Genomic DNA, 13,467 nt, shown 5'->3' with positions numbered 1-13,467 from the left:
ATGACTAAACTTGTAACAAAACTTATGAATTTGTCACAAAATTTATAGCTCTAATTTTCTTCCTACAGACAAATCACTGGAAGATTTGTGTAACATAAATTACATGCACGATATTTATTTCTCTGTCTTCATTACTATATCTGAACAGCTTTTTTATATAATTTCTCATATATTTTTTCTTGCCTTGACTGGGGAGATAGACACAGATTGGAAGCCTTCAGTTCAGGACACCCATTACTGTAGGGTAGAAACATAGAAGGCTTTATATTTTCACTTTCCTTAAAGACAATATTTTCAAGATAACAATTACTAACAATACAGTTCCTCCTTAAGTGTAACTAACATAAGGCTTCCTGAAGAATTTAGCTGTGATATAGTATCACAGAATCACAGAATCACCGAATCACAGAATCATTTAGGTTTGAAAAGACTTTAAGATCATCAAATCAACCTGTCTATCTGACCTACTCCCATCACTAAACCACATCTGTTAGTATGATATGTAAAATCTTCCAGCAGTATAAAAGGAATATTTCATCCTTCCTCTTTACCAACAACAGTATGTTTATTTTATTTTTTATCTTTATCCTTTTATCCTTAATAATATATTTTATCATTTGAATGCTCACATTTCAGCCTTTTGCTTTCAGCTTTTGCAGTATTCTATGTCAAGAGCTTCTGGTCTTCAAAGTCAATCAGAGATTGACCAGTTCCAACAACTTTTTCTTTCACACAGATTGTAACATTTTAATTTGATCGAATGCTCTCATATGACCTATTTGCCGTGCAACTCATTTTCCTGACTCTTGTTTCTCTGCGGCCATTATGGCTCCTATTCCCCTACTACCTCCTAACAATTACAGTTTAAATCAATCAGAATGGGGACCTAAAAGCTGAAGTAGTCTTAGTGCTCTAGAGTATTGGAGAATAAACTGGTAAATCTGGATTTGCTCAACAGTCATCTTCTGAGCTTTTACATTATTTTTTTTTTAATAAAACCATGGTTTATAATATTTCTCCTTAAAAACTTGTCTCTCTCATAACCTTATATAATCGTAAGTAAAACAACAGTACTACTGAATACACAATAAAGATCAGTAGAAAAGTAGAAGACTAGTCCTACAGACTATGTAGGTGAGAAGCTCTAAGGTTGGAGTGGGAGTCCAACCTGAATGGCACATTTATTTGCCTCAGCTAGAAACAACAGTGATTTGCTGGTAGAAACAACCTGCATAGGTAATTGTGCACTAGTAACAAGACTTGAATGTAATAAAACTCTATTATGTTTTAGTATTTAAAGTGTAGAATGTTGTACTGCAGGTGTAATAGCTATGTAAAATATTTTCCAATATTTTAGTGGTTATAAGTTTTTAACAGTTATTTTAAAAGACATGATTTGGACTTAAACTCTTCATTTTCTGTATCAAATGTACTTGAAAAGACATTTATGGTATTATATGTTTTCTGATATGACTATTTTATAGTATTTTTATGATTTTTCCACTTCTGATTTTATGATTGTTAATTACTTCTTCATAATTAATATTCCTCTATATAAAACTGAACTCTAAACATTAGCAAGTGCCTTAACTTAGTACTAAATATAACACAGTGTTATGCCATCTATATAAAAAAGCTTGAGAAAAATACATATATAGTGTCAGTATTTCTGGATAGAATCTCAGCCAATAGGCTTCCATTAATAGCCAAACCTCTTTTAGACACCGAGGAAGCAGCACCACAGATATGACTGAGATTCAAAATTTAGAAGCTTGTCTACAGTCATAATTAACTGCTAAAGCTGGATAAAAAGGCTAAGGACTTAAAGACTTCTGCCTATAACAGAAGGATCTATATTAAATTCAAGTTAATTTAGAATATCATTTTCATGCAGAGCATTCTGCACTTAATTTAACACACGAGATACTGTAGATATAATATACAGTGTTAGTTTTCATAAGAAGACAGTTTTCACATGCTTCCTTGCTTGCAAATGTTGCTTATGCTATCATTTACTGTACCAGGTGTCTTCTTCATTTGTTTTCTTGGTTCCCTCTTCTCTTTTTCTGTTGGAAAGTATCAGATATAAACATACTTATTCTTTCTAAGAGTGAAAATGAGGAAAGAAAAACATTTCTTCCAGGTTAAAAATCATTTCTTAGAAACTGAGGTCTTATATCATAATATCCAGAAACATGGAATTAAACCAGAATATGGCTTTTATGTCAGAAATACTTCTTCAGGCTTTTCCATATGAAACTGACCTCATTAGGCAATGTACAGGCCTTCAACTTATTTCACCAGACAAGTTCTACATATTCTCATAAGACTATGACTTCTAAAATCTCTGAAGCTTTATAGTGCATGGTAAATCCAGTACATTTTTATTTTTATTTTTTAATGTTGCTCATCTTTTTATGTACCAGGGAACCGCATCCCGTGGCTACAGGAGTTGGTAGATTTGTCTCTAGAATTATTTCTTTGGGCTTCTTACCTATTTCCAGGCTATATATATACCTTTTTTGAAAGCTCTTCTTTTGTGTATATCTTCTTACTGCTGTCCAAAGTGCTTGGATGAAAAAGAGGATGTGATCTGGGCAGGCAGAGATAGGGAAAGATGGAACAAAGTAACACTGAAGAACAGACAAAGGAAGTCTGTAACCAACTGAGGATGCATCTCAGCAGGCTAAACACCAACCAATGCTGAGTCCTTATGGTCCTGTACTATCTAGCAAAAAGCTGTAAAATATATAGGAAATGTATGCATCTGTTCTTGACTAGAAGCAAGTCTCTATTGAGAAAAAATAGAGAGAAAAGGCTTTCACCTGTTCCACTGACGCTACTACCTTCAGTCACTAAGGGCTGTCCTGTGAAATATTTGAAGCATCTAACCGAAAATACTTAAACCAAACTGGGAATAGGAATGCATGATTCGATTTCTAATTTTTTGGCTTTGAGAGAGGAGAAAAAAAAAAAAAGATACACCACACACTAGGAAAACAAACAAACAAACAAACAAAAAAAACATTAAGTGCACATCAAAAAACATACAAGAAGCACATGAATTGCAGATGCAGTCAAGTACACCAGAGTCAGTGAGCAGTGACCAACTCATCCACAAAGCATTACTTCAAGTTCCTGGCATACATATATTAACAAGTATTTAGTTGTGTGTTTTCATTTACCATTTTTCGCCCCACAGAACGTGTGCCCCACTTACTGCCCTGGCCAGACAGCGCCCTCATGACGAATGTCTTGGCCACAGCTGAGCATGGCAAGGCAGCCAGGAGCAGTGCTGTAGGTTACGTCCCCTGCACACTACTCAGAAATGCTGAGTTCTTCTCTTGACACAACCACACAATCCCTGCATGATGAACAAGAAACATAAATCACAGGTGTCACCTGCAGCTTCAACATCTTCCTCGTGTTATCATAGCATGATTCAAACCCTGGGATCCTGTAAGTGCTTTATTTACTTAACCAGTATAGAGACCGATTTTGAACAAATAATACGTTATAGCACGCAAAATAGTCTAAAGTAGTAAGCTGACAACTTTGATAATTTTGGCCTTAATCTTTTCCTATGTGACATTTACATCTATGTAAAGGGTGAAATGCATAACAGTCATGTTCTAAAAAGAAATGTAATATAATAAAGCATCCTGGAACTATCACAGTGTGCAAGAGAACAGCTAATGAGAATATTTCACCTCAAGGAATCTTGCTGTTTCAAAATAAATACGGCACAGTGACACTACAAGAACAGGCAATGCTGTTCTTTCTGTAATATACCTTTTGTCAGTGCTGTTCACCTTATACACCAAGTGAGGCACTTTGGTTTTTAATAGGTTATTGTGCAGTTACAAATTTATCTGACGTAGTACGGATTTTGAATTGCATTAAGGTTGCACAGAGAATCTTATTGCTGGCATTTCTTAATTTTTCATGCCCTGACGTTCTTACTTTAATAGCTGAAACGTTTCTATGTCACATTATGTCACACCTTTGTAATTATTGATTAGTAGCAGGGCATATATTATAGAATTTAGCAATATCTGTAATTCAGAGAGAGAAATCACCTGTTCAGAAGAATCCTACTGAACTACAGAAGTTGTTGGAAGAAAAGGCATTACAGAATTACAAAGTGTTGGGCGTCATATTTCACTATCCAAAAAGTCAGGAGAGAATAGCCTCAGTATGCAAGCTAATTGAATAAAAATTTGCATTTACAAGTAAATATGCATTTGTAGATAAAATCGTGGGTGTATCAAAGACACAAGAATTTCTTGTTCTTGTGGATTTTCTGCTCCTTTGGAGACCATTTCTGTACATAAAATGCATTGAATAACTACCAGTATTATTTAATCACTTACTTTATAGAGCTCTTTTGCTGTGCATATGCAAGATTATTGACTTGTTTTACTGTCCATTAGTGTACCCGATACTTTTTTTTGTGATTAAAACAGTTCTAAGGACGGTATGTCAGCCAACTAAGCAAGTCATGCAGAACCCAGACTTTTTTGCTGTGCATCAATATGCATAGTTTTCTGTAACTTCAGGAGTACTTGATTATGATTCTCAACATACTCAATCAGAAGGGGTTCTGAAGAGATTTTCATTTCAATTATGCATGCCTCATTATCATACTTTTAGTGAAGCGAAAAGTACATTACAAGGTGAGAGCCAAAAATGATGAGATGGAAAGCACAAAGCCTAAGTATCTTAGAAGGATTTCTAAATTTGTCTGAAATAATATTAATTCATAATAACATTAATCATCCTTTCTCTAATGCTGCGTATTTACATGATACTTTAAAGTAATCTCTTCAGAGCATCTTTCACAAGGTAAGGTATAGCATAAACCTTCAATAAAGGTGGTGTGCAGGTATCACTGCAGATATGAACAAATTAGAAAATATTCCATGATGTAGTGGGATTTAAGGAGAGATGTTTTGCTAAGGTTGAAAACAAGTGCTCAGGAAATAGGAAAGCCTGTAGCTGACAAGAAATGGGTCACTGTTATGAAAGGTAGAATTGATGGAGACAAAACCTTAGGCTAACGTAGCTAAAATAAGAGAGAAGCAACACATAATTAGGAGATAGTTGGAGCATGACTCTGAGGTCAGCAGATCAGAAAGGGTAGGGAAGAAACATGTCTCTGAAGGTAAAAGAAAGAACACAAGTATTTAAAGAGGGATGATGTGGTTAGAGGAACATGAATTTCAATAGCAGTATTTTTGTTGTACTGGAGAGCTGAAACTCTCTAACTCTCTGAATGGATATATGAGTAGAGCAGAAAGAGAGGAAGGAGAGATATGAAGGCAGTACCTGAAAAAGCAGGAAAAAAAAAAAAAAAAAAAAAAGTGAAGCTCAAGAAGGGAGAGACTGGATGAGGAATGAGAATGATGTACTGTGAAAAAGACAACTGAGACAGCAGAAACAGCATAAGAGAACAACAGAGGCATCTACTTTTAACTGTAAGACTGTTTTTTACAGAGCAAAATACAGGGAGTCCACATTGCAGAACAGTGTTAGGCACCTTTTATTTACACTGAAAGAATTCAAGGGCAAAGAAGGAGGATGAATTTAGTATGTGAACTATATGAAAAAAGAAGAGGAAAAAAAAAAAAGATTTTTAAAAAAAGTTGTTTTTTTTTTTTAATATTATTTAGCTGAAGCCCATGGATAATTTATGAAGAAATGAAAGAAAATAGGAAAGGAAGTATGAAAGAGCAATGAATGGTGTAGGCAGAGGGATGAATGGGTTGACAGAAAGCATATAGAATTAAAAGCTAGGGCAGGTAATGAAAAGAGAGGGAGGAGGAAATAATCTGTTTGGGTATTATATTTATACCACTGCAAAATTTTAAATGATTATTCACATGACAAAACCAGATTTATACTGCTAAGAAACTGATCCATCATCAGAAAATGGGTGTGCTGTTGAACAAGAGCCAAACATTAATTTAATGGGAGAGTGAAGATATGACAGTAGAATCTGCATTAACAAAGCAGTAATAGAAAGTGCTGCACAGACCTTTGGAGAAAACAATTAAGATCTATAATGCTGAATCATAAATGTTTGAGAAAAGTGAACTGTATAAACTCAGCACAAGTGGCAGATATATTATGGTAGAGATATACATACAGACTGTCTTCATGTAGACTTAAGTACTGCTCTGTAGCTTTTTGAATTATTCTGAACAAATTATAGACCTTATGGATCTAAACACATCATGTACTTTCGAAATAATATTAATTAATCTTTCTAAGCTGAAGGACTATTAGTGATTTCAAACAATCTGATTCATATGTCAGTTTGATAGAAGTCATGATGAATCAGAATAGGCACTTACCATCCTCACTAAAATTGGTATAGTATTATGATATCACAACTGTAGAATAAATGAGCCACCTATTTTATTAGGAAAGGTCATAAAGACTACAGGAAAAGTGAGAAATGTTTGATGAGCTTGTTTGCAGGATGGAACATAGTATTCTGCCCACTGTCACAGCAAGAGAAACGATGCAAAGCCTTGTGTATTTCATTATTTGCTACATTTTTCTATCAAGACAAAAACTTCAACTTACTTTACCTCATTTACTCATAAAAGCAGTACTGGAAGGTCACTAGTAAAGTAAAATGCAATACAAAACCATACAATACAATAACCGAAACCTTTAAAATGATGAGTGGGAGCAGGCTTTTAGAAATCATTGTTGGTACACACAGCATAGAAACAAACAAACAAATACAACCACATTATCTGTGCCTATTGAAAAGGAATTATATGAGTTATTTCCAACAAACAGTGAAATCTATACTTATTTAAGAGGGAATTGCAATCATTTTCCAGCGGCAAGCAAGTTTTTGACACAGAATTGTCAGAATACATGTTTGCATTGGTAGGGAACCTAACAAGTTAACAGCTGCTAAATATTTTTACAGGAAGACATTCTGTATTCCAAATACTCTCATGTGTACACTAACACATACTAAAACAAACAAACAAACAAAACGTTGAAATAACACCTACAAAATGAGATTTAGAAGTTAGATTTAGACCAAGAAAATGTTCTGCCTTTACAATGCTTTAGCAAATTTATGTTTCTCACTGAAATGTATTCTCCCCCAATCTTTCTTGAATACTAAAAAATCTCTCTCCAACAGGGTTTTCCACAAAGCAGGGTTCTAAAAGTAAGTAAATAAATGGTGTAAGGAAGTTACACTGTGGTTCCAACTTTTGACTTTTAATAAATGAAAGTATTTAAACTTTAGGAGAGCTCCTGATGCAGTGACATTTGAGGTCTGAAGCATTATTATTATTATTTTTAATAAATCACTTGAGTTTTATATATTTTTTATAATTTTACTAGAAACGTAGAATCCATCCTGCTAAGCTTTTCGGCTAATAAGTTCCACTGATTGTCTTATGTTATTAATCTTTATACTAAATCCAATTTTACTTATCATGAATACACTGCTTCCTGCTTTGGACCTTTGAGATAACTAACCGTTTGCTTTTTGTGTGCAAGAAGCAAAGTAGCAGAGAGAAGGACCGGTGTACATCTCGTATCTGTCACACACCAAAAAGGATTTCCAAATTTCATTTTCAAAGCCTTTTTTTCTCCCATGCCATTTATGTGTCTATCTATCAACTTGGACTGGCTCCTCTCTGAATTTTGAGAGAATACATGATTATTTCATGAGCAGGATAAACAAGCAGAGTGGCAATGGCATACAGAACAAATCAAGGCAGAACACAAAGCAGTGCATCACATGTACTGCTCACATCCTACTATCCAGACACCCATCCATGATATAAACTCCATGTTCTTCATAACATGTTTTTTTTTTATTTTTTTATCATTCCAAAGACCTCAGGGAAACTTAATCTCATAACCTGTTTTCATCCAGAGTAATCTTCGATGCAATAAGCATTGCCATTAAGAAAATAATTAACAAACTCTTTGACCTGTAAAATTTTGTCAAAGACAGAAGCTTCAGATAAAACCCTGGAAAACCTGATCATGTTAAATGGGAGATCCAAAAGCTATATATATAGCTCTCTAGATTACCCTCAGGTTCTTGGGATACAAAGATGCTGGCAATAACAGAAGAAAAACCTATACTTAAAAAAAATAAAATAAATTACATTCATCCCATCATATATTCCTCTTCTGGTCCAGTGGCTTAGCACTTGGCTTGTAAGGCTTTTACAGATACATAAGTACCTGTCAGGGGAGGTTTAGGTTTGATACTAGGAAGATCTTCTTTACTGAAAGGGTTGTTAGGCATTGGAATAGGCTGCCCAGGGAAGTGGTTGAGTCACCATCCCTGCAGGTCTTTAAAAGACGTTTAGATGTAGAGCTTAGTGATATGGTTTAGTGAAGGACTTGTTAGTGTTAGGTCAGAGGTTGGTCTCGGTGATCTTGGAGGTCTCTTCCAACCTGGATGATTCTGTGATTCTGTGATTCTGTCATATTTCTCATGCATTTATCATTTATGTTACAAGGAGGAGATAAATAGATATCTGTTTTTCATTTTCATCCCCTAATCAAATTATAGTGTTGAATTCCTTATTCTGTTACTTAATCACAAGATCCTGTGAGTTCCTGCGCACTCAAATGTGGAAGCAAGAAAATCCCAGGAAAGCCATGAGTGACTTCAGTTTTCATAGGACTTTAGAGATGCCGTGATGGCCAAGGGACGTTATGTAGACAAGAAACAATAACTAACACATAGTGTTGTGAAATCATAGAAGGTGTCTGTCTGTACAACAGAGGAAATACAGAAATATAGAAAAGAAAAAATACATTTAGGAATGCTAGCAACACATAAACTAAGATCGTGTTGAGGGATTAACCTAAAGTTACCTTTATTAATAAAATTACTATTAACAAAACTATTATACAAATATCCTACATGAGATTCATAGGGGTCCCACTAAAAAAAAATAAACTACTGAAATACATTATAAAATTAATTGTTTTTTTCTTACTTTTAAAGCAACAGTTGTGTTGTCTGTCACAAAATATAATGAAACATGGCTGACAAATCTGAAAATCACCTTAAGAAAACATTTGAGGACAACTACCTTTGTTAGTAAGCACTTAACTACGGATAGTTCAAGATATACCAAATGAATATTTTATATCAAATATACTTGTATATTTTGTATAATTTTGTGTATTTTATATCAAATATACTTGCAAATTAATGTTGAGAAAATATTACTGCTTTCTTGTTTCTGAAACAGTTAAACGTATCACAAAATTGGTTTCTGCGTACATGCAAGCCTCTCTTTATATCCACTGCATCTATCAAATATAAGCAAAACAATTACATGTTTAAATGTCAACACAGAGAGAATGTGAGATAAGGTGCAATGTGGGGGGTGTGGGGGTGTGGGAAAACATTTAGACTTTTAGAGAATATTAACTCAATTACCCAGTATCTACAATAAATCCAATAAAATATTTCAGCCAAAACTTTGGCTCAAAGGAACAATATAGAGAGATGGGAGACAAAAGCCTATTTATTGAGCTGGTGGCAGTCAAAAAAAGGGCCAAACACCTTCCCACCATCATTACTGCATGTAACAAGAAGAAGCATTAAATAATGAAGGTCACAGTATTAAACAGTACACTCAAAAACTTCTTTATGCTGTTGCACCTACTATTCCGCAGGTATTACCTTAAAGCAGGAACACAAACTCAGTTCCTAATCTTAACTATAAATGTCAGGTTCCATGAGGAAATGGCATAAAGCTTTTTCTTGTCTGGATGTATTACTGGAAATGTCAATACAGATACAAGTATTGAAGTTCTTACCAGTTTACCGACTCACTCTGGAATAGGAGCTGATAGTTGTTCTGTGTGTAATGTATAGTGTCAATACTGATACGTAAGTAGTGTCTTATAAGATGCTCTTCTGACTTTACCAGACCTCTTCCCAGGCCCTTGCCTGTGCTTTTCATGATCAGATCCCGAAGCTAATTCAGCCTCTTGTTTTTTTTTCTTCAAGGACTATCAACTGATCTAAGCAACCTGGCCTCTCCCAGGTCCTGCAGTACATAGATGCTGATGGCAAATGCATGGCAGCACAGACTTCAGCACAGGTACCGCTGCACCATTGTGCACCTGGAACACAGTGCACACTACACTAAGCAAATGGGTTTCTCTTACAAAGAAATTGTAAGACATAACTGTTGTGGACAACATACTGAAAGGTCCAGTGCCATTTGTGGAGCTTCTCCACTCAATTTACCAGAAACAGCTTTTCAGCACTCTGAGCATCCTGAACTTGAATCACCACAAATAAAACCTGCCTATTCTAACAGTGTTTAGATATAGTGTTAATATTGTCAAATTATGACTTTTAAAATTACTTTGAAAAAAAAAATGCATACTGAAAAACAAACAACAATAACAAACAAACAAACAAAAACGAATACTTTCTTAAATCTTAGCCTTCTTCAGGTTCTTGCACATGCCAATCCCCAGCTTAGAAGTTTGACTTCAAGCAGGCAGTAAACAGTAAAACTAAGTAACATGCAAAGCATAATCTGAGTAAAGAATAACATTTTCCCAGCTTGCAGTGAATATTATATACATCATACAGTATTTTTGAACCCTAGAGTTCCTTGGTCTTAATAGCATGTGGGATAGGGAGAAAAAAAGTGACTTGCAAGAGTTTCACTTAAGATTTCTGTAAATAAACATACCCAGAAGTGGATGGAGAAAATGGTGTCCTCTATTTGGTAATGGTAGTCATCTCACTGCATTTGACTTTACAACAGAACAAGTTCCTCATACATAAACAAAAGTTTTCACTTAGTAGTATTGCTTGGTATTTCCCAGTTGGATTTCTAATATTATTTTGTGAATTATATCTGGGCTTCCTTAAACAGATATAACTTTCCATATACTTCTATTAGTCTTTTAATGTTAGGTCTGAACACTGAATCTGATTTGATCAGATGGAATTTGGTTCATCTAAATGTCTGAGGACAAGAGATGTTCAGCCATACTTGTGTTCTTACTCAAAAATCTCCTCAGCCCTGACTCAAACTCAAAATATTTAAGCACCCATTTTGGTCAGTAACTATTGTCCCAAAACAGATGCTGTCAGGAAGCACTATTTTTAGAAGGACATTTTAAACTGTTTCATTTTTCAACAGTACCAGTCATGCCTTTCTGTGATAAACTGCATAATTAGGAAGTCTAGACATTGAAAGGCCTGAATTCTGCATTTTTTTTAAAGTCATTAAATTTAATTATTTAAAAGCTAAGGTCAAACTAAGTATTTATTATTGCTCCTATTCTTATTCTTCAATTTATGCTACTGTAGCATACGCTACTGATGGAGTTGCTCTGAAATGTTTGATTTTTACTTTTTTCTTTCATTTCCAGAATTATTAAGCTTTATTAAGTCCTAGCAATCCCCTAATTTACTCCCAGAAAACCTTGTACTGTTAGACTTTAACTTCTTCCCTAAAGTTGTTGCTTTTCCTTTAATTCCACTTACTTCTCTTGCGCTTAAATTGGAATGGTATTTCTTCTCTTATCTCTACTTCTATTTAACTATTCATTTACATTACCTCTATGTAAATCCTGTGCTACCAACTCATGAAGATCTAATACTTTGATCTAAGATTTTATTTATTTATTTATTGTAAAATAATGGTTCTGTGATTCTGCATGATTCAGAAAAATAAGAGTTTCCAAGCATCCTGTACCTAAGGCCATGAGAGTACAGGGCAACTTAACCTGCACTTGTCCATTCATCTTGTTTAGTGGGAGTCTACTACCAACTCAAGAGAAACAAGATTTTATCTTCTGCCTTTCAGAAGAGATTGCTAGTTAATCATTTCAGAATTTTAAATCATGCTACTAATTTAAATCTGTTTGAAACAGAAATTAGAAGCTACCTAGCTATAGGATATGTGGGATATCAGAGTAATACCTAGGGAGTAATTCTGCAATTAGAAGAAGACACCATAGCAACAGGCATAACTTCTAAGGTTTAAGCAGAAAAAGGAAATGAAGCACAAACCGACTTTCAGCTTGGATCCATGTAGCAGTCAGAATTAATTTAAAGCAGATACAATACCTCTACAACCCAATTTAATTTTATGAAGCAATTTTTCAAACAACTTCAAGCCAGTTACCATGTAGAAGATGAGATTTGGGTACTGCATCCTTTAATGTAGCAACTATGTGGTAATTTATCTGTCATCTTTCTTGCTAACTGAAGTGTGTCTATTAATCTATTTGTGCTTGAAGCAATTCCAATTTTCTGATTTTCTGGGCAGTGTTCACAGTGACTCCATGTTTCATAAAAAGAACCTCCCACAACACACATTTTCTTCTGTCTTCCCATATGTTGCATTTTCCTTCAGGATAAATCTGGTCTAGTGCTTCTGTCACAGACTGGTCACACAATTAATGATTTTCTTCTCTATGTACCGAGACTAAGAACACCTGATTTACTCCAGAGACAAGGACTTCCCTCATTCAGTAAAATGTTTATTCACGAAAAGAGGAAAAAATATTTTGCATTATCTTAAATGTTTATTTTAAACTACTTTTTATGATTTTCTGAGGTCAGCATTGATATCTTCATAGCAATTACAGCAAGCAATACTAAAACCAAGTTAATACACATCTATAGTAAATATAGATTAACAATGATGACAACTCTGCTCCCCTAACTGTTTGAGTGTAGTACATTATTTTCTGTGGGATTTCAGATTTCCTTACATAGTGCAATGTCCATAACTAACTCACTATCCTAAGCGTGTAGTATGGATATTCAAGCCAGGTTTATGCTAGTTGTTGTTGCTTTTTCTTTTTAATGTTTTGTAAATTTTCTTTTTATTTTCATTTTTTTTTCTTCTTCCTTTTAGCTTTTTGAATGGAACATTTGATTTAAAAAAATACTTTTTTTGTTGGGAATGCAGCCTGTTCCTCTAATTCTATTGATGACCATGAACATTGTACTGGCAGTCTTCGCAATTAGCTTGGGTCCCATAAGACAGACTTGCTTCCCATTACTTAGGTTATCACTAACTGATGACACTGACATCTCTTATGATAAAGCAATTGATGATTAATACTACCTGTACCTAAAAACCCAGTCACATATGCATTAGTTACAGGAAAGGAACAGCACATGTTTTGAAGATGGACTCAGTAGAAAGTCACTAAAACTGGGTTTACTATGAATTCTGATTGTAATGGATGCAACAAGTAAAAAGTCATGGGTCCACAGCCTTACAGGATAACAAGAACATTACCTTCTGTTCTTTTCAGAAAGACAGGAAATTCTGAAGAACAGTCAAGCCCATCCATACCTTCACTGTCCTCTCTCTCTCCATCAACAGCAGGAGAGACTAGAAGAGCTGTCTGCACTATGGACATACCAACTCCAATGTATGGCATTAGAGAGGATTAATCTAGCCC

At 34.6% G+C, this 13,467-nt stretch overlaps 1 protein-coding gene and 1 long non-coding RNA gene across 4 annotated transcripts in view; one reads left to right on the top strand and one right to left on the bottom strand.

Moving 5' to 3' along the window:
- SNTG1 (syntrophin gamma 1) overlaps positions 1-13,467 on the bottom strand; it is a 351,378-nt gene that overhangs the window by 233,145 nt on the left and 104,766 nt on the right. The window lies entirely within an intron of this gene.
- On the top strand, positions 5,390-5,611 carry LOC118161467. The gene is made up of 2 exons (XR_004748047.1): positions 5,390-5,511; positions 5,567-5,611. It is a non-coding gene; the product is annotated as an uncharacterized LOC118161467 (long non-coding RNA).

Source organism: Oxyura jamaicensis, chromosome 2, assembly GCF_011077185.1.
Source record: "Oxyura jamaicensis isolate SHBP4307 breed ruddy duck chromosome 2, BPBGC_Ojam_1.0, whole genome shotgun sequence".
NCBI lineage: Eukaryota > Metazoa > Chordata > Aves > Anseriformes > Anatidae > Oxyura > Oxyura jamaicensis.
The sequence above is the reverse complement of the archived record's forward strand: the minus strand, read 5'-3'. Positions and strand labels throughout refer to the sequence as shown.